Below are 18,761 nucleotides of genomic sequence, written 5' to 3' on the forward strand. Positions count from 1 at the left end.
TTGCGATCCACCGGATCCTTGAGAGCTGCCGTGTCCGGAGACGGAAGCGCCACCTTCTTAGACAAACGAGATAGAGCTTTGTCAAAATTTGGAGATAACTTCCATTTTTCCCTATTATCAGAGGGGAAGGGATACGCCATGTAAATCCTCTTGGGATTCTGCCACGTCTTATCCGGCGACTCCCAAGCCTTTTCACAAAGAGTATTCATTTCATGAGAGGGGGGAAATTTCACTTCAGGCTTTTTCCCTTTGAACAAACAAATCCTTGTTTCCTGCACCGCAGGTTCATCAGAAATGTGTAACACATCCTTTATAGCCACAATCATGTACTGAATACTCTTCACTAAACGCGGATGCAAAGCCGCCTCAGAAAAATCGACCTCAGAGTCAGAGTCCGAGTCGGTATCAGTATCTGCCACCTGAGTAAACGGCCGCTTCTGCGAGCCCGATGGGGTCTGTACCTGAGATAAAGCCTCCTCTATGGACTTTTTCCACACTTGCGTCTGTGACTCAGACTTATCTAACCTCTTAGATAACGAAGCTACATTCGTATTGATTGTAGTTAATAACGTGAGTAAATCAGGTGTCGGCTGCGCCGACAGAGCCAAATCCAGACCCACAACTTCACCCCCCACAACCTCCTCCGGTGAATCACATTCAGCCTCAGACATGTCGGGGAGCGATAGAGGTCCGGCCCAGCATCTCCTTGCCGCCGCGTGGAGGAGAGGAAGATAGCGCCGTGAGCCGCGCGCTAAGCTCTGCCCTTTCCCGGCGGGCTTCAGCGCGCCTAATTTGAAAATGCCGGCGGGGGCCGAAGAACGGTGCCGAGGCACCGACAGTGCTTTTGCTGGCTACCCGGACCCCAGTGACCTGCTGCCCAGGGCGCCCCCCCCCCCAGCGCCCTGTACCCTGCGAGTGCCATCTGCGATGTGTGTGGGAGCATGGAGCGCAGCGTCCCCGCTGCGCTGTACCTGGTCACCGAAGTCTTCTGCCGTCCTGAAGTCTTCTGATCTTCTCATACTCACCCGACTTCTTTTTTCTGGCTTCTGTGAGGGGGTGACGGCGTGGCTTCGGGAACAAGTAGCTAGGCGCACCAAGTGATCGAACCCTCTGGAGCTAATGGTGTCCAGTAACCGAGAAGCAGAGCCCTTAAACTAAAAAGAAGTAGGTCTGCTTCTCTCCCCTCACTCCCACGTTGCAGGGAGCCTGTAGCCAGCAGGTCTCCCTGAAAATAAAAAACCTAACAAAAAGTATTTTCCAGAGAAACTCAGTAGAGCTCCCATGTGAGTGTCCAGTCAGTCCTGGGCACAAAGTCTAACTGAGGTCTGGAGGAGAGGCATAGAGGGAGGAGCCAGTTTACACCCAGTCTTAAGTCTTTTCAGTGAGCCCAAGCTCCTGCGGATCCCGTCTATACCCCATGGTCCTTTTGGAGTCCCCAGCATCCTCTAGGACGTAAGAGAAAAGGGAGTGTTATATTGTCAATACCAGACTGTTATTTTATTTTTTTCACCCTCACACGTGGCGCTATACTTTTATATATATATATATATATATATACCACGATTGGCTGGCACTCTAAACTTGAAACAACTCCCACGGTGCACACAGTAAAAATTTAAACAGCAGGCAAATCAGGGCACTCATGGTATTAATATCCAAAAGAACAACTCCGTCATCAAAATAGACTTGCAACGTTTCGGGCTTTAATTGCCCGTCGTCAGGCAGAAGTAACAAACAAACATGCAAAAAGACATTTACCTTTTAAGTCCTACAGAGACAGTGCCGTCCGCGCCGGTCCGCCACGCTTCCCCGCTGCTCCGGCCGGAAGTTCGGCGTCCGTGACTTCCTGTCTCCGTCGCAGACAGGGTTGCCATGGAGACGCGGCGCTGCAGCGCACTGTAAACAGTACACACTGAATCACCACTGTGGCGGTCATTCCGAGTTGTTCGCTCGCAAGCTGCTTTTAGCAGCTTTGCACACGCTAAGCCGCCGCCTACTGGGAGTGAATCTTAGCTTATCAAAATTGCGAACGAAAGATTCGTAAAATTGCGAAAAGACACTTCTTAGCAGTTTCTGAGTAGCTTCAAACTTACTCGGCATCTGCGATCAGTTCAGTGCTTGTCATTCCTGGTTTGACGTCACAAACACACCCAGCGTTCGCCCAGACACTCCTCCGTTTCTCCAGCCTCTCCCGCGTTTTTCCCAGAAACTGTAGCGTTTTTTCACACACTCCCATAAAACGGACAGTTTCCGCCCAGAAACACCCACTTCCTGTCAATCACACTACGACCACCAGAACGAAGAAAAAACCTCGTAATGCCGTGAGTAAAATACCTAACTGCATAGCAAATTTACTTGGCGCAGTCGCAGTGCAAACATTGCGCATGCGCAGTTAGCGGAAAATCGCTGCGATGCGAAGAAAAATACCGAGCGAACAACTCGGAATGACCCCCTGTGTTGTACAAATAACATTAGAAAAACATGGATACTTACAATTACATTATAGTACTTATGTCTAAAAGACATTAGACTGCAGATCACTATAGGTCCGATGCTGACAACCATTGTGCTGAAAAAACATTATTAATAAGAACTCATCTTTACACATTTTATATTCATTCTTTCTTCACCACCTGTGCCCTTACTTTAGCTCATATTCTTATCCATACAATGCATTTACCCTCATCCCCACAATCGTGTCCTTTTCTTCTTATTCCCCCACAATCTTACAGTCTCACCGTACTGCACCATCCTCACATTTTATTATATCTATTCACACCCCAGCAATATACAGTCACCCTCCCACAACTATAGTTAGCATACAAGAACCTCAGCTCATTATCACCATAGACTCTCTCCCACACATATTACAGCCCCTCTTTCCCCCCTCCAAACCCCCTCCCCTTCCCCCCCCCCTTCCCCCCCCCCCCGGTTCTTTGCCTACACACAGATATCAGTCATTCTCCCCTTCTCCCCCCCCCCCGTCTCCCTTCCCTTCTCCCCCCCCCCCATACACTCCCTTCTTCCACCCACGCCCGATTTTATATTTATATTTATTTTATTTTTATATATTTATTTATTTTTCATATTTACTTCCATTTTTATTATTTTTTGGCAACAATCTCCTTGCAATAATCCTCAAATTGACACCACCATCCTCTGGCCATTTAACAAAATTGACACAATTATAATCTTCCATTTTTCCCGTTTAGTACTTGAAATTTTCCTCTTATTTCTTTAATATCCTCATGCAATTCCTTGTTTTTCTCGTTTCTTATGTCTAATACCTAGTGATAGTTGCTAATATGTCCAGTTTTAGAATATAACCGTGGATATGATATGCTGTCTTTATATCTACATTTATTATCAATAATTTTTTTATTATATATATTTTTTTCTTGTTTCATATATACGTCTTTCGATTTTAATTGTTATTTAAACACCTTGTTTATTTTTCCTATCACTTTTTCTCCCGTGCAATGGGCCATGAACTACAAATTCAACCAAGACTCACTGCAATTTAGAACAGCAGTTACATCTGTGCAATTATTAGATTATGAAGGACACACCTCCCTTCTGATTGGATACCGGCCATCCCTTTCCCAGATAAAGCCCGCACGATCCCCTCCACGAACAGGAAGTGACCAAGCCCGGAGAACGGGCGAAACGCGTCTTCCACACCCCACTGCCTGGGTGACAGCCAACTCCGGACAGCCTGAACCCCGTCTCATCCAGCCGCTACGACCTCAAGCCGCCATATACTGCCGCGACCTGACATCGGATCCCACACCCCCACTGCCCGGGGGACAGCTGACTCCGGACAGTCTGAACCTCGTTAGTCCTGTCTTATCCAGCCACCACGAGCTCGAGCCGTTACACGCTGCCGCAACCTGATATTGGACATTACGTTCCTCCCACCTTCATCTCAGACACAGACAGCCGCATCAGCTCTACAGTCCTGCTACATCTGTGATTTGACTGCTCCTTCCATCCCGGGTCCCGTCAGTATACGTTTTATCCCTCATTTGTGATACGCTTGGACCTTCATACGGATATCTCCAGTGTATACCTTACCCTGCCTCTTACCAGTGATTGACTGCTTCCTTCGTCCCGGGTAATATCTGCACAATTACAGTGCATTTCCCTTATATCTATTGGTATTTACTTAGATGCTTGCTGTTTATACTGCCTAAACCAAATTGGTCTATATCAGTTTATGCAAGTACTTATCCGTTTAAGGCAGCCGGCTTTCAGCGGCCCCTCAAATTTAAGATATTAATATTGTTGAGCTATAGTGGGTATTAGAGCTTTGTTCAGTTCCTAATCTGACATATCTACTGGCTCAGTATATATATATATATATATATATATATATCATTTCACCTATTTTTTCAAGAATTTTCTTCTACTTTTCTTCTTTCCTTCTGCTGTTTCCCAAACCCACTTGGAGAGAAGGTCTTAGTAACATTTTTTCATTTATGTAATGTATCCTTGCAGCGTTGATACCAGTCAGACATAAAAGTGTTAGGGTCTCCTGCCCTGTGCTGCCACGTCGTCATGGCAACCGGGAGACAAGTGCTAGTGGAGTAACCTGAGCGCAGCTGATACTCCGGTTCGGGTCTTTTGCTGTGCAGTGGTTATAGGCTCTGTGCACGGCAGGGGATCCGGTGCTGGTTTTTGTGCTCACAGTCTGTGAGGTCTGAGTGGGGCGTGGACAGCACCTGCTTTATAAGGCCTCTTTTCAGGGTAAGCAGATGCTGCTGAATCTCTGTTGGTTAGTCAGTTCATGAAAGTTAGCCAGTACTGTGTAGCTTTGTATTTGTTTGTTGCTTACTGCAAATAGGCCTGGGGATTTGGTATTACACTCTGCCAATCCAGACCTAGCAGTAAGACTGGAGTCAGTCGTTTAGCTTGCTGGGGTTCTGTTATTACTCTGTGAACTTAGCAAGTTTGCGGCTGTATTCTAACACTTGCCTGTCTAATCCTGTCTCACTGTGCTAGGTGTCAGGGGTCAGTTTAGTGGCAGTAAGCTTAAACCTGTGCACTGCAAGTGAGAATCAGGATTGTGGAGGCTCTCCTTGTGTCTATCATTCCATCTCTGACCAAGGAGTTTACTGCCACACCCGTTGGTAACCCTTTAGGGTTTTGCTGTTGCCCTTAGCAACAGCATTTCGGGTTCTCTACGTATTAAAACACAACATCTTGCTTTTTACATCTGGGCAGTTCTAGTGCAAGGGAGATACCCAGTTCCTTAGCCTCTGGGCTTCTCTGTTCGCTGTGTGTGTGTTTTGTTGCCCTATCGCCTTCTGTGTACGTTGTGTCATGTTCCCCAGTTTGTCTGTGGGTCCATTTGTTTTGCATGGCGGTTCAGGCACCAGTGCATTCCTGCGGACACTGGAGTGCATGGCAGTTCTGACACTAGTACTTTCCTGCAGGCACTGGTGTGCATAACATATTCAGCAGCCTAATACTCCTGTTGAAATTTTGTGGGAATATGGAGCATACCCCTCAAAATACGTTGCAACAGGTGGTCGATCAGGTGCAGGTCCTGACTCGGCAATTTAATGATTTGTCCATTAAAATGCACACCTCCCAGGCTGCTGGCGGAGCTCCCGCAGCAGCAGCACCTGCAGGGGTTAAGGAGCCGAAAGTGAATCTCCCGGATCGTTTTTCTGGAGATCGCTCGCAGTTCTTTTGTTTCAAGGAGAGCTGCAAGCTATACTTCCGGCTTAGGCCTCAGTCTTCTGGGTCGGAGATTCAGCGGGTGGGCATAGTGATTTCCTTGCTACAAGGAGACCCACAGGTCTGGGCATATGGGTTGCAGCCTGACTGTCCGTCGCTTAAAAGTGTTGATGCTTTTTTTACGGCACTGGGCATGTTGTATGATGACCCTGACAAGACGGCCTCAGCCGAGGCTCAGATTTCGATCCTTAAGCAAGGGCGAAGGCCAGTTGAGGTTTACTGTACGGAGTTTCGGAGGTTGGCCCATGATACCCAGTGGAATGACCCAGCCCTGAGACACCAGTACCGAAGAGGTCTTTCTAACCAGATAAAGGACCAACTGGTACAATATCCCTTGCCTGATAGCTTGGATCAGCTCATGCAGTTATCCATCCGGGTGGATAGACGGCTGAGAGAGCGTAGGCTTGAAAGGGAGACTGAGATTTCCTTCCTTCCCAAGGGAACCTCAGACTCTGAGGAATTTTCTGAGGAGCCTATGCAGATTGGGGCTACCCGCCTCTCCTCGCGTGAGAAGACGCGGAGGAGACAGCAGGGGTTGTGTTTGCACTGTGGGAATAAAGGTCATGTGGTAGTATCATGCCCAGAAAAGCCGGAAAACTTCAGGGCCTGAGGGTGATGGGAAATATCCTGTCAGGCCAGAAGTCAGAATTTCCCAAGAAGACTTTTATCATTCCGGTGACCTTGAAGATCCTCGGTCAAACTGTCAAGACTGAGGCCTTTGTGGACAGTGGGGCCGACGGGGTTTTTATGGACCGCCAATTCGCCCTAAAACACTCTGTTCCCTTAGTACCCTTGGCATCGGAAATTGAGATTTGTGGGTTAAACGGGGAACCATTATCCCAAGGTAAAATTACCTCTTGCACTAGCCAGATTTCTTTGTTTATTGGAGCCACACACTCTGAAAAATTGTCCTTTTATGTGACTGTCTGTACTTTTGCCCCATTGGTGTTGGGGTTACCCTGGTTAAGGGCCCACAATCCTCAATTTGACTGGGTCTCTGGGGAGATTCTTAGTTGGGGTACTGATTGTTTCAGGAGTTGCTTGAGCCTTCCAGTCAGGCTCTCGCAGCTAAGTTTGCCAGGATTGCCAGGGTGTTATGCAGATTTTGCGGACGTGTTCTCCAAAAAAGTTGCAGAGGTACTACCTCCCCATCGCCCCTATGACTGTGCCATTGATTTGTTGCCAAATGCTAAGCTTCCCAAGAGCAGGTTGTACTCCCTGTCACGTCCTGAGACTCAGGCTATGGCAGAGTACATTCAGGAGAACTTGGCTAAGGGATTTATCAGACCTTCACAGTCTCCAGTTGGGTCGGGGTTCTTCTTCGTGGGTAAAAAGGACGGTTCGTTGCGACCCTGCATCGACTTCAGGGAATTGAACCGTATCACGATTAAAAACTCATACCCACTGCCTCTCATTTCGGTCTTGTTTGACCAGCTTCGTACTGCCACCATTTTTTCTAAGATTGACCTACGCGGTGCGTACAATCTAATCCGAATAAGAGAGGGGGATGAATGGAAGACTGCCTTTAATACCCACTCAGGGCATTATGAATATTTGGTGATGCCTTTTGGGCTCTGTAATGCCCCGGCAGTCTTCCAGGATTTCATGAATGATGTGCTCAGGGAATATTTGGATAGATTCTTAGTTGTATACTTAGATGACATCCTAATCTTCTCCCATTCCCTGGAGGAACATCGGAAGCATGTACGCTTAGTCCTCCAGAAACTCAGAGACCACCGGCTTGGGGCGAAGCTGGAGAAGTGCGAATTTGAAGTTCAGCAAATCGCATTTCTAGGATATATTATCTCCCCAGAAGGTTTCCAAATGGAGGGTTCCAAGGTACAGGCAGTCCTGGATTGGGTGCAGCCCACTAGTTTGAAGGCGCTTCAGCGTTTCCTGGGCTTTGCGAATTTTTATAGACGATTTATCGCTGGATTTTCGTCTATAGTGGCGCCCTTGGTGGCACTCACTAAGAAAGGGGCGGATGTTGCTCACTGGTCTTGTGAGGCTAAAGCGGCTTTTGCCCGTCTCAAAAGGGCATTTGTTTCGGCCAAGGTGCTGCGACACCCAGATCCAGAGCGTCCTTTTGTGGTGGAGGTGGATGCCTCTGAGATGGGTATTGGGGCAGTGCTTTCTCAGATGGGAGTGTCTGATAATCGCCTTCATCCCTGTGCTTACTTTTCCCGTAAATTTTCGCCTGCCGAGATGAATTATGACGTGGGTAACCGGGAATTGTTGGCTATTAAGGATGCACTCGAGGAGTGGAGACACTGGCTTGAGAGGGCTAAGTTTGTGGTCTCAATTCTCACTGACCATAAGAATCTGGCATATTTAGAGTCAGCGAAGCGTCTCAATGCCAGGCAGGCACGATGGGCTTTGTTTTTTGCTCGCTTTAATTTTTTGATAACATATCGCCCTGGGTCAAAAAACATCAAGGCTGATGCGCTCTCGCGGAGTTTTGCTCCAATCCAGGAGACCACCGAGGAGCCGTTGCCCATTGTTTCCCCATCATGTATTAAAGTGGGCATTACCCAGGACCTCTTATCATTAGTCCTTAGAGCACAGGAGCAGGCTCCTCCAGACCTTCCGGTAGGTCTTTTGTTTGTGCCTCCTAGGTTAAGACAGCGAGTGTTCCTGGAATTCCATGCCAAGAAGTCGGCAGGTCACCCGGGTATTGCCAGAACTCGGGAGTTGCTATCTAGGGCGGTGTGGTGGCCCTCGGTGGCTAAGGATGTGGATCAGTGGGTTCGGGCATGTGACATCTGTGCCCGAAATAAGACTCCTAGAGGGGTTCCTGTTGGCCCATTACATCCACTCTCTATCCCATCTAAGCCATGGACCCACATTTCAATGGATTTTGTGGTGGACTTGCCCAAATCCTCGGGGATGACAGCCATCTGGGTTGTCGTTGACAGGTTTTCGAAGATGGCGCACTTCGTTCCACTGGTTGGGCTGCCATCAGCCAGACGCCTGTCTGAATTATTTATGCTGCATGTTGTGCGTCTCCACGGGTTGCCACTTGATGTGGTCTCTGACCGCGGATCCCAGTTTGTGGCCAAATTCTGGAGGGCATTTTGTTCCGATCTCCAGATTTCTGTCAGCTTGTCGTCAGGCTACCATCCGCAGTCTAATGGGCAGACTGAAAGGGTGAACCAGTCCTTGGAGCAGTTCCTCAGGTGTTATGTCTCCAAGTGTCAGACTGACTGGGTTGCTCATCTGTCCATGGCGGAGTTTGCCTATAACAACGCGGCTCACTCTGCTACAGGGATCTCTCCCTTCCTTTGTGTGTATGGGCATCATCCTAAGGCCAATTCTTTTGACCCCCTGGACTCCACGCCTGGTGGTTCCTCTGTGGTTTCGGTCCTTAGAGGTATTTGGCGGAAAGTGAAGAAAGCCCTTGTATCTGTGTCATTAGTGACCAAAAGGGTTTTTGATAAGCGGAAAAGACCCTGCAGCTTCAAATTAGGAGACTTCGTCTGGTTGTCTACCAAGAATTTGAAGTTGAGACAGCCATCTCATAAGTTAGGGCCCCGGTTCATCGGCCCTTATAAGATCACCAGGGTTATCAATCCGGTGGCATTTCAGTTAGATCTGCCCCGTTCTTTGGGTATCAATAAAACATTTCATTGTTCCCTTTTAAAACGGGCGATTAGTAATCCTTCTTCCAGTGGAAGACCTTCCCCTCTTCTGATACGTGGCCAGAGGGAGTTTGTTGTTGAAAGGATTCTTGACTCCAAGGTGGTTCGGGGTCGGCTGTCATTTTTGGTGCACTGGAAGGGGTATGGCCCGGAGGAGCGGTCGTGGGTGCGCAGTTGTGATCTTCATGCCCCCAGACTGATACGCTCTTTCTTCTCGCAGTTCCCCGATAAACCCGGTGGTAGGGGTTCTTTGACCCCTCGTCAGAGGGGGGGTACTGTTAGGGTCTCCTGCCCTGTGCTGCCACGTCGTCATGGCAACCGGGAGACAAGTGCTAGTGGAGTAACCTGAGCGCAGCTGATACTCCGGTTCGGGTCTTTTGCTGTGCAGTGGTTATAGGCTCTGTGCACGGCAGGGGATCCGGTGCTGGTTTTTGTGCTCACAGTCTGTGAGGTCTGAGTGGGGCGTGGACAGCACCTGCTTTATAAGGCCTCTTTTCAGGGTAAGCAGATGCTGCTGAATCTCTGTTGGTTAGTCAGTTCATGAAAGTTAGCCAGTACTGTGTAGCTTTGTATTTGTTTGTTGCTTACTGCAAATAGGCCTGGGGATTTGGTATTACACTCTGCCAATCCAGACCTAGCAGTAAGACTGGAGTCAGTCGTTTAGCTTGCTGGGGTTCTGTTATTACTCTGTGAACTTAGCAAGTTTGCGGCTGTATTCTAACACTTGCCTGTCTAATCCTGTCTCACTGTGCTAGGTGTCAGGGGTCAGTTTAGTGGCAGTAAGCTTAAACCTGTGCACTGCAAGTGAGAATCAGGATTGTGGAGGCTCTCCTTGTGTCTATCATTCCATCTCTGACCAAGGAGTTTACTGCCACACCCGTTGGTAACCCTTTAGGGTTTTGCTGTTGCCCTTAGCAACAGCATTTCGGGTTCTCTACGTATTAAAACACAACATCTTGCTTTTTACATCTGGGCAGTTCTAGTGCAAGGGAGATACCCAGTTCCTTAGCCTCTGGGCTTCTCTGTTCGCTGTGTGTGTGTTTTGTTGCCCTATCGCCTTCTGTGTACGTTGTGTCATGTTCCCCAGTTTGTCTGTGGGTCCATTTGTTTTGCATGGCGGTTCAGGCACCAGTGCATTCCTGCGGACACTGGAGTGCATGGCAGTTCTGACACTAGTACTTTCCTGCAGGCACTGGTGTGCATAACAAAAAGTTACAATTTATCTTTCTCTGTATTATCTTTCTCTGTATTATAGAACTGTTGCCACCAATATGTTATCACTTGGCTATGCTTTCCATACAAGATCTTTTTTTGAGATGCTTGATATCAACCTGTTGAAATGAAATAGATATTCTTTCATGATTCTAAACACATTTATTCTCTGATAATTGTTCACAGTCAGATTTTCCTAAACAATTGGTATTATTAGCATCACAGGTACTGTTTAGTACCTTGTAATTCGAAGGCTTGTCTGAATTAAGCTATCTGCAGGACAACTGTCCATTTGTAATTTTTGCTCATTGATTTCTGATCTGTTCAGCAAACAATCAGAGACCGGCATTGTTCCTTTCTCTCCTCACTTTTCCCACTTTTTCTGATTTCAGGACTCTCACCATTGATTCAGGGTGACCATCCCTGTCTAACATTGGCAGCAGATCCCCTATTTTCCTCTCCAACCTATATCTACTCTTTTCCTTCCTGATTCGTGAACTCTCATCAGTGATTCCTGAGCCCTCGATTACAATATTCATTCTACTTTCATACCACACTGGCAACGCCCGAATCCTTCCGATCTTGGAAGCTAAGCAGTGTTGGGCTGGGTTAGTACTCAAGTGGGAGACTCTTGAGGAATACTCAGTTCAGTAGAAATCCGTGGACGGTTTTGGCTCAGCGTCTAACACTGACAGCAGATTCATCTTGCTTACCTCAACCTTTTCTATTTCTATATACTCACAAGAGATGTAGCTGATTCATCAACCTAATATAGGTAAAAAAAAATTTTGATATACATACCTACATAGGACCCACTTAGGTATTCTTTCAGGCCTCCAGCTGTTATCTTTTTGTCATTTTGAACCCAGGCAGCCCAGAACTGCTATTCAGTATTTACACTGTTAATATTTGTTCTGTGTTCCCCACCCTCTTTCTCCTTTCTCCCCCCCACCCTCTTGCAATATTTTGACAAAATATCCTACTACTATTTTATCGATTTGTGTTAATAAAATATATATATTTTTATCATCGTTTCTTCTGAGACGTCTATACATATACATACAAGAGTGCGCCCACAAAAGAGTCTTCTTTTCTCTTTTCTTGTTGTAAGAACAAATCTTACATGGTTGTTTAGACATTTGAAAAGATTATCAGAATTACTGGATATGTCAATATAATCAAAAGAATGCCTGTAAGAATAATGTGAAACAATATGGGATAAGATGTAATCCAGCAGGGTACATTATAGAAAAACACTCAGATTAAGCTGTTCGTTTAAACCACGAGGGCTGTGTCCAGAATATGAATCCATTTGGATTCTAAACATAATAGTTTCTTGTGGCGTTCACCACGCCTCCCGTCATCTGGGACCTGATCTATTATCATGTGTCTAAAATTAGACATATTGTGACGCATGTCGGCGAAGTGTCTTGCCACCAGCTGATCAGACGTTTTTCCGTTAATCGCTGCTCGTATTGATGTTCTGTGTAGAGCCATCCGTTCTTTAAAGGGCCTTATAGTTTTTCCTATGTAACAAAGTCCGCATGGGCACTTAATTAGGTAGACTACATAAGAACTTGTGCAGGTCAATGGGTGTCGTATCATGTATTTACGTCCCGAATATGGGTGATTGAAAAATTGTCCTACTATCATATGTCTGCAAGTTGTGCAGTTCGGGCATTGATAGCAGCATTGACAGTAAATGTCTTTTTGCATGTTTGTTTGTTACTTCTGCCAGACGACGGGCAATAGTAGCCGAAAACGTTGCAAGTCTGTTTTGATGACGGAGTTGTTCTTTTGGATATTAATACCATGAGTGCCCTGATTTGCCTGCTATATATATATATATATATATAGCAAAAGAGGGGTGACCTCACCGGGTTTTGTTAAGGGTCCCAGAGTTTTATTCAGCAAAAAGTCACAGTGGTGCAGGAGGCAGGTACAGCTAATTCTAACCCTCCCTCCCAGCAGCCTAACCGTAACCCTCCCCTCCCTGCAGCGTAACCCTAATCTCTCCTCCCTGCAGTCTAACCCTAACCCTCCCCTCCCTGCAGTCTAACCTTAACCCCCCTTCCCGCAGTCTAACCCTATCCCTCCACACCCTGCAGCCTAAACCTGTACCTCTCCTCCACGCAGTCTAACCCTACCCCCCTCCCCGCAGCATAACCCTAACCCCCCCATAACCCTGACCACCAGTATATGTTGTCTGCCTGAAAAACACTCCATATCTGTGCTCAGTGTGCTACATATATCTGTGCTCACACTGCTTTATTGTGGGGACTGGGGACCACCAGTATATATATAGGAGGAGTACAGTGCAGAGTTTTGCTGACCAGTGACCACCAGTATACGTTGTCTGCCTGAAAAACACTCCATATCTGTGCTCAGTGTGCTGCATATATCTGTGCTCACACTGCTTTATTGTGGGGACTGGGGACCACCAGTTTATTATATAGGAGGAGTACAGTGCAGAGTTTTGCTGACCAGTGACCACCAGTATATATAGCAGTACGGTACGGAAGGCCACTGCTCTACCTACCTCTGTGTCGTCAAGTATACTATCCATCTAGATTCTATACCTGTGGTGCATTTTAGTTTTGCAGTTTGCTGACAGTGACCACCAGTATATATAGCAGTACGGTACGGAAGGCCACTGCTCTACCTACCTCTGTGTCGTCAAGTATACTATCCATCTAGATTCTATACCTGTGGTGCATTTTAGTTTTGCAGTTTGCTGACAGTGACCACCAGTATATATAGCAGTACGGTACGGAAGGCCACTGCTCTACCTACCTCTGTGTCGTCAAGTATACTATCCATCCATACCTGTGGTGCATTTCAGTTGTGCGCAGTATATATAGTAGTAGGCCATTGCTATTGATACTGGCATATAATTCCACACATTAAAAAATGGAGAACAAAAATGTGGAGGGTAAAATAGGGAAAGATCAAGATCCACTTCCACCTCGTGCTGCAGCTGCTGCCACTAGTCATGGCCGAGACGATGAAATGCCATCAACGTCGTCTGCCAAGGCCAATGCCCAATGTCATAGTAGAGAGCATGTAAAATCCAAAAAACAAAAGTTCAGTAAAATGACCCAAAAATCAAAATTAAAAGCGTCTGAGGAGAAGCGTAAACTTGCCAATATGCCATTTACGACACGGAGTGGCAAGGAACGGCTGAGGCCCTGGCCTATGTTCATGGCTAGTGGTTCAGCTTCACATGAGGATGGAAGCACTCATCCTCTCGCTAGAAAACTTCAGTGCCAGGTGTTTGTGTCGGCCACTTGTGTCGCTTAGCTTAGTCACACAGTGACCTTGGTGCGCCTCTTTTTTTCTTTGCATCATGTGCTGTTTGGGGACTATTTTTTTGAAGTGCCATCCTGTCTGACACTGCAGTGCCACTCCTAGATGGGCCAGGTGTTTGTGTCGGCCACTTGGGTCGCTTAGCTTAGTCACACAGCTACCTCATTGCGCCTCTTTTTTTCTTTGCATCATGTGCTGTTTGGGGACTATTTTTTGAAGTGCCATCCTGTCTGACACTGCAGTGCCACTAATAGATGGGCCAGGTGTTTGTGTCGGCCACTTGGGTCTTTGTGTCGGCCACTTGGGTCGCTTAGCTTAGTCACACAGCTACCTCATTGCGCCTCTTTTTTTCTTTGCATCATGTGCTGTTTGGGGACTATTTTTTTGAAGTGCCATCCTGTCTGACACTGCAGTGCCACTCCTAGATGGGCCAGGTGTTTGTGTCGGCCACTTGGGTCGCTTAGCTTAGTCATCCAGCGACCTCGGTGCAAATTTTAGGACTAAAAATAATATTGTGAGGTGTTCAGAATAGACTGGAAATGAGTGGAAATTATGGTTATTGAGGTTAATAATACTATGGGATCAAAATGACCCCCAAATGATTTAAGCTGTTTTTGAGGGTTTTTTGTAAAAAAAAACCGAATCCAAAACACACCCGAATCCGACAAAAAATTTTCAGGGAGGTTTTGCCAAAACGCGTCCGAATCCAAAACACGGCCGCGGAACCGAATCCAAAACCAAAACACAAAACCCTAAAAATTTCCGGTGCACATCACTAGTTAAAACACATGAACGCGCATCAACCCGGGAAAATTCTTGGTGTGAAAGGGTACAGGGACAAAAATCCGGGTTTTCTGTCCCCGCATTTCAACCCTGCAATCGACCAGGGTTGGTCCCGGGATGATCCCTGGACCCTGGACAGTGTGAATGGTGCAGTGTGAATGGTGAATGGTGAAAGGTCCCACCTTCCCGGGTTGCCTATACTGATGCTGATTGGCTATTCAGGGCACTTCCTGGTCTTGTGTCTTTTCTGAGACGCCCATTTTCAGAAAATGCAGGGCCATCCCGGGTTCAGTATGAAAGGTGCAGACCCGGGATGTCCCGGCAAAAAATGCTGGTGTGAAAGGTGCCAACCCGGGAATGTCCCTGCATGAGCCCGTGGCAGAATTCCCGGGTTTTGTCCCTGCATTTCTGGTGTGAAAGGGGTATTAGAGAGAGGGAGCGTGTTAAAAAAAGTAGAGTAAAGTAGTAATGCAGATAATGCTGTATTAAAATGACAATAATATGAAAGGTATGTACTTACATTTACATAAAAAAACAGTGTCTGGTAACTCCTTCCCATGCTGAAGCAGTCTGTTATAACGCTTCTCTTCTTCCATTATTCTGCTGGACCAGTGTGAGTGAGGACTAGGAGGAGGAGGAGTGTGACTTTGTGTATGTTGAGGGGGGGGGCGGCAGGGGGGTCGCGAGGGGGGCAGGGCATTTGTAGCTCTGAGGGGAGGGAGAAGATGAAAGGGAAGCTGAGGAAAAAGGAGGAAGCTGATGGGAGAGGGGAGGGACATACTGTACTAAGCAGTAGGGGTGAGCAGATGGCTAACAGAACGAGATTGGTCAGCAGGGAGGGAAGGAGGACTCACAGGAACTAACCACTGTATCCTCTGCTTGTGTTGACTTGACGCTGGACGAGCTGTGTGTGCAGGGGGAAGTGAGCCCTGGAGCAGCTTCATGCCCCTGCGTCTTTCACAGTGTACCACAGTGAGTGAAACAGTATGCCTGATGTTTGCCCACTCGAAGGGGGAAGGGGAGGTGGGGGGCATCTGAAGGACAGTGCCGGCCGCAACCTGACCCAGACAGCTGCTGGGATCATTGGCCGAGACACGGTAGAAGCGGTAATGGGGGAACAGGAGCACAGAGATCTGTACACCTGTCAGGCACAGTCCAGAGTGGGTTGTGGTAATGGTAGGGCCGGCCCTGCTCACTGTCCAATCACATCTGTTTTGATACGGTCAAATATTACCTTTAAACATAAGCTATTTACTATTACGGACTAAGAACGCTATTTGCGTACTGAGTACCGTAGGGGTACGCACTTAGCGTAACAGACGCTAAGCCGTGGGCGTGACGCACGAGCGATGCGTACGCTCACGGTTTCACGCTTCGTACCAAGCATGCTATTGGCGTACCGAGTACTGTACTGCTACGCTATTGGCGTAGCGGACGCTGCGCCGTGAGAGTGAGACACGAGCGGCGCAGACGCTCACAGAATGATACACAGTAAACCTTATTAATAACACACAGTAAGAATATGCTTATACTCTAAACCTTAGTAATCTAATACTACAATGATGTAACGCTGAAAACCCTTAACAATGTGTATGCTGTTTGAGCGATTGTGACGCTAAGAAAACCCATAGTAATTAGTGAAAACACAAGACCTGGTTTTGATTTAAAAACCACAGCGGTTCTAACACCGCCGTGGATGGTTTAGAGAAAAGGGGAAAAACACAATACAAGTTATACACTACAAACTAACATCAACATCTAACACAATAACAGAGAATAATATGAACAATAACAAACAAGAGTGAACAAATTGAAACGAATGGCGAACAGAATGGATAACAAAATGGCTACAGAGAAATATACATACGTGGGGATGATTCGCAAGCGCGTCCTGGATCCAGCCCTCAGCATTCAGAGAGAAAGCCTTCTGAGAGAGTGAGTCTCTGGCCAGGCAATGGTGGTCTTTATATACACAACATACATTCACAATACAATGGTCCCTATAATCTCATCGTTCATTGGACACAGGAATGTGTCTCCACATTATAGCAAAGGTCATAGGTGGATTTGAACAGGTGGGCTGTGTCTTTCTCCAACTGCTCTGGTGGGAGGTATCCTCAGGATTCCCGCCGCATGTGTAATTTACAGCAAATACAATATATGTTCATAAACTACTTTTGCACATAACTATACGCAGGAGCGAGCGATCCTTTCCTAACCAACACCGAAATGTTACCCTTAAAATATCCTACAGCTGGATACTAGACACCACCTTTCAACCTTTATCTGACCCTTCCTATCATGCAAAGAGAAATCTCTCTGTCCAGGAACCGTTTAAACTAAACATACTCGCTGACATTGTCTAGGGGAATATTAGCTATAAAACACACTATATGGGTTAAATATGCTATGATCGAGTCGCACGCTAGACGCTCACAAACTCCGCCGTAAATACACATCTCATGCGCACGAGACGCTGTAGCGTCCCCTACGCAACTTGCGGGTATGTGCACGTACGGAGGAGTGGGTGCACGAGCAGCACGCGTGTGCATGAGGGGTTAGTACAAGGCATATGCATCATGATATTTTTCGACTTTGACAGTTTCTGTGACAGGGGCGTGCTTTCATATGAGCTGACAGCACGCCCCTGTCACAGAGGCACTGCTATAAGGTGCCGCTTACAGGGTTTTTTGTAATAGGTTTTTGATGCCCGATGCTTGGCGTCGCCCCCCGCTTCCGGCCCATTCACTGTGAGATCGAGAGGCACCAAGAAGGGTGCCTCCAACACACATGGAAAAACTGTTCCATACATCGTAAAAATAAAAATAATATAAAAGCAAAAGGATTCATTATTAAAATAATACTAAGAAGATATTCTGTGTCATAACTATCTTCTTAGTATTATTTTAATCATTAATGACAGGGGAGGCACTGCCTCCCCTGACTGCACGTCCCTGATTTAGAGGGAGTCTCCCAACCTCCCCATCCACCGCGGGACACTGTGGTCTGTGGGTTGGACATCGGGACAGTGTCTAAAATGGGGACTGTGCTATGGAACGGTGGGAATGTACAGATGGAGCCACGTTAGTCGTGGCTCCGTCTGTGCCTGGACGTGCCCACCCATGGGCACCTAATTCTGAGAGCGTCTCTGCCCAGACGGAGATGCTCTGAATGGGAGCGTCTCTGTGCAATCCCGGCGTGACTAGGCGGACGGATCACCTAGTCACGCTGGGAGTGCACACCTGCGATGGAGCCGCCTCAGATGAGCGCGGCTCCATCTGTATGATTGGGCTTTGCAGACACAACTGTGGCAAAAGGTGCAGATACAGATGTATCGGGTGGTCTTCAGGTTGCCGACTGTCGGGATCCCGGCACACAGTATACTGGTGCCGGAATCCCGACAGCCGGCATACCGACACTTTATCTCCCTCGTGGGGGTCCACGACCCCCCTGGAGGGAGAATAAATAGCGTGGCGCGCACCGCGCCACCGTGCCCGCAAGGGGCTAATTTGCGCTCGGCACGCTGTCGGTATGCCGGCGGTTGGGCTTCCGGCGCCGGTATGCTGGTCGCCGGGAGACCGGCCGCCGGCATACCATACCACACCCGATGTATCTACCTTCCACTCAGAATCAAGCCCATTTTGTGATTAGAGCATTTGAGATTCTGCCTAGGACAAAGATTTTTACATATGAATTATATTTTCTTGTAATGGAAATAATAAACTGATGTGTTCTCATGCACCCAGCCGCAATACACCATGCAGAGACGCGAGTGAGCCACCCTGAGCGGTGTAACGCAGTGACTTTTTCTTTAAATTTGCATCTTAAACCGCAGATGCAGCAAAACACCACTCAGTCTGTACCTGAGATGCTGGGATGCAACTTTAACCGCACAGGAAGTAGCTTTAAATATGTGCAAAGTTGCAGATGGCGCACAATGGATCTTGGCATGAAAAAAAGTGGTAGGTGCTGCAGCGGAGCACTTTGTATACAGATGCAGACTCATTAGCACACAGATGTAAAAGTGTTGCAAATCAAATTAATCAGTGCAGTCTCGTAAAACAGTTTTGTCGTATAACA

General features: G+C 47.3%; 1 protein-coding gene and 1 pseudogene across 1 annotated transcript in view; both read left to right on the forward strand.

The window, feature by feature from the left end:
* Positions 1–18,761, forward strand: part of XKR4 (XK related 4) — a 481,737-nt gene that overhangs the window by 419,674 nt on the left and 43,302 nt on the right. The window lies entirely within an intron of this gene.
* LOC134930431 (5S ribosomal RNA) lies at positions 11,131–11,249 on the forward strand (annotated as a pseudogene).

This window comes from Pseudophryne corroboree, chromosome 5 (genome assembly GCF_028390025.1).
Source record: "Pseudophryne corroboree isolate aPseCor3 chromosome 5, aPseCor3.hap2, whole genome shotgun sequence".
NCBI lineage: Eukaryota > Metazoa > Chordata > Amphibia > Anura > Myobatrachidae > Pseudophryne > Pseudophryne corroboree.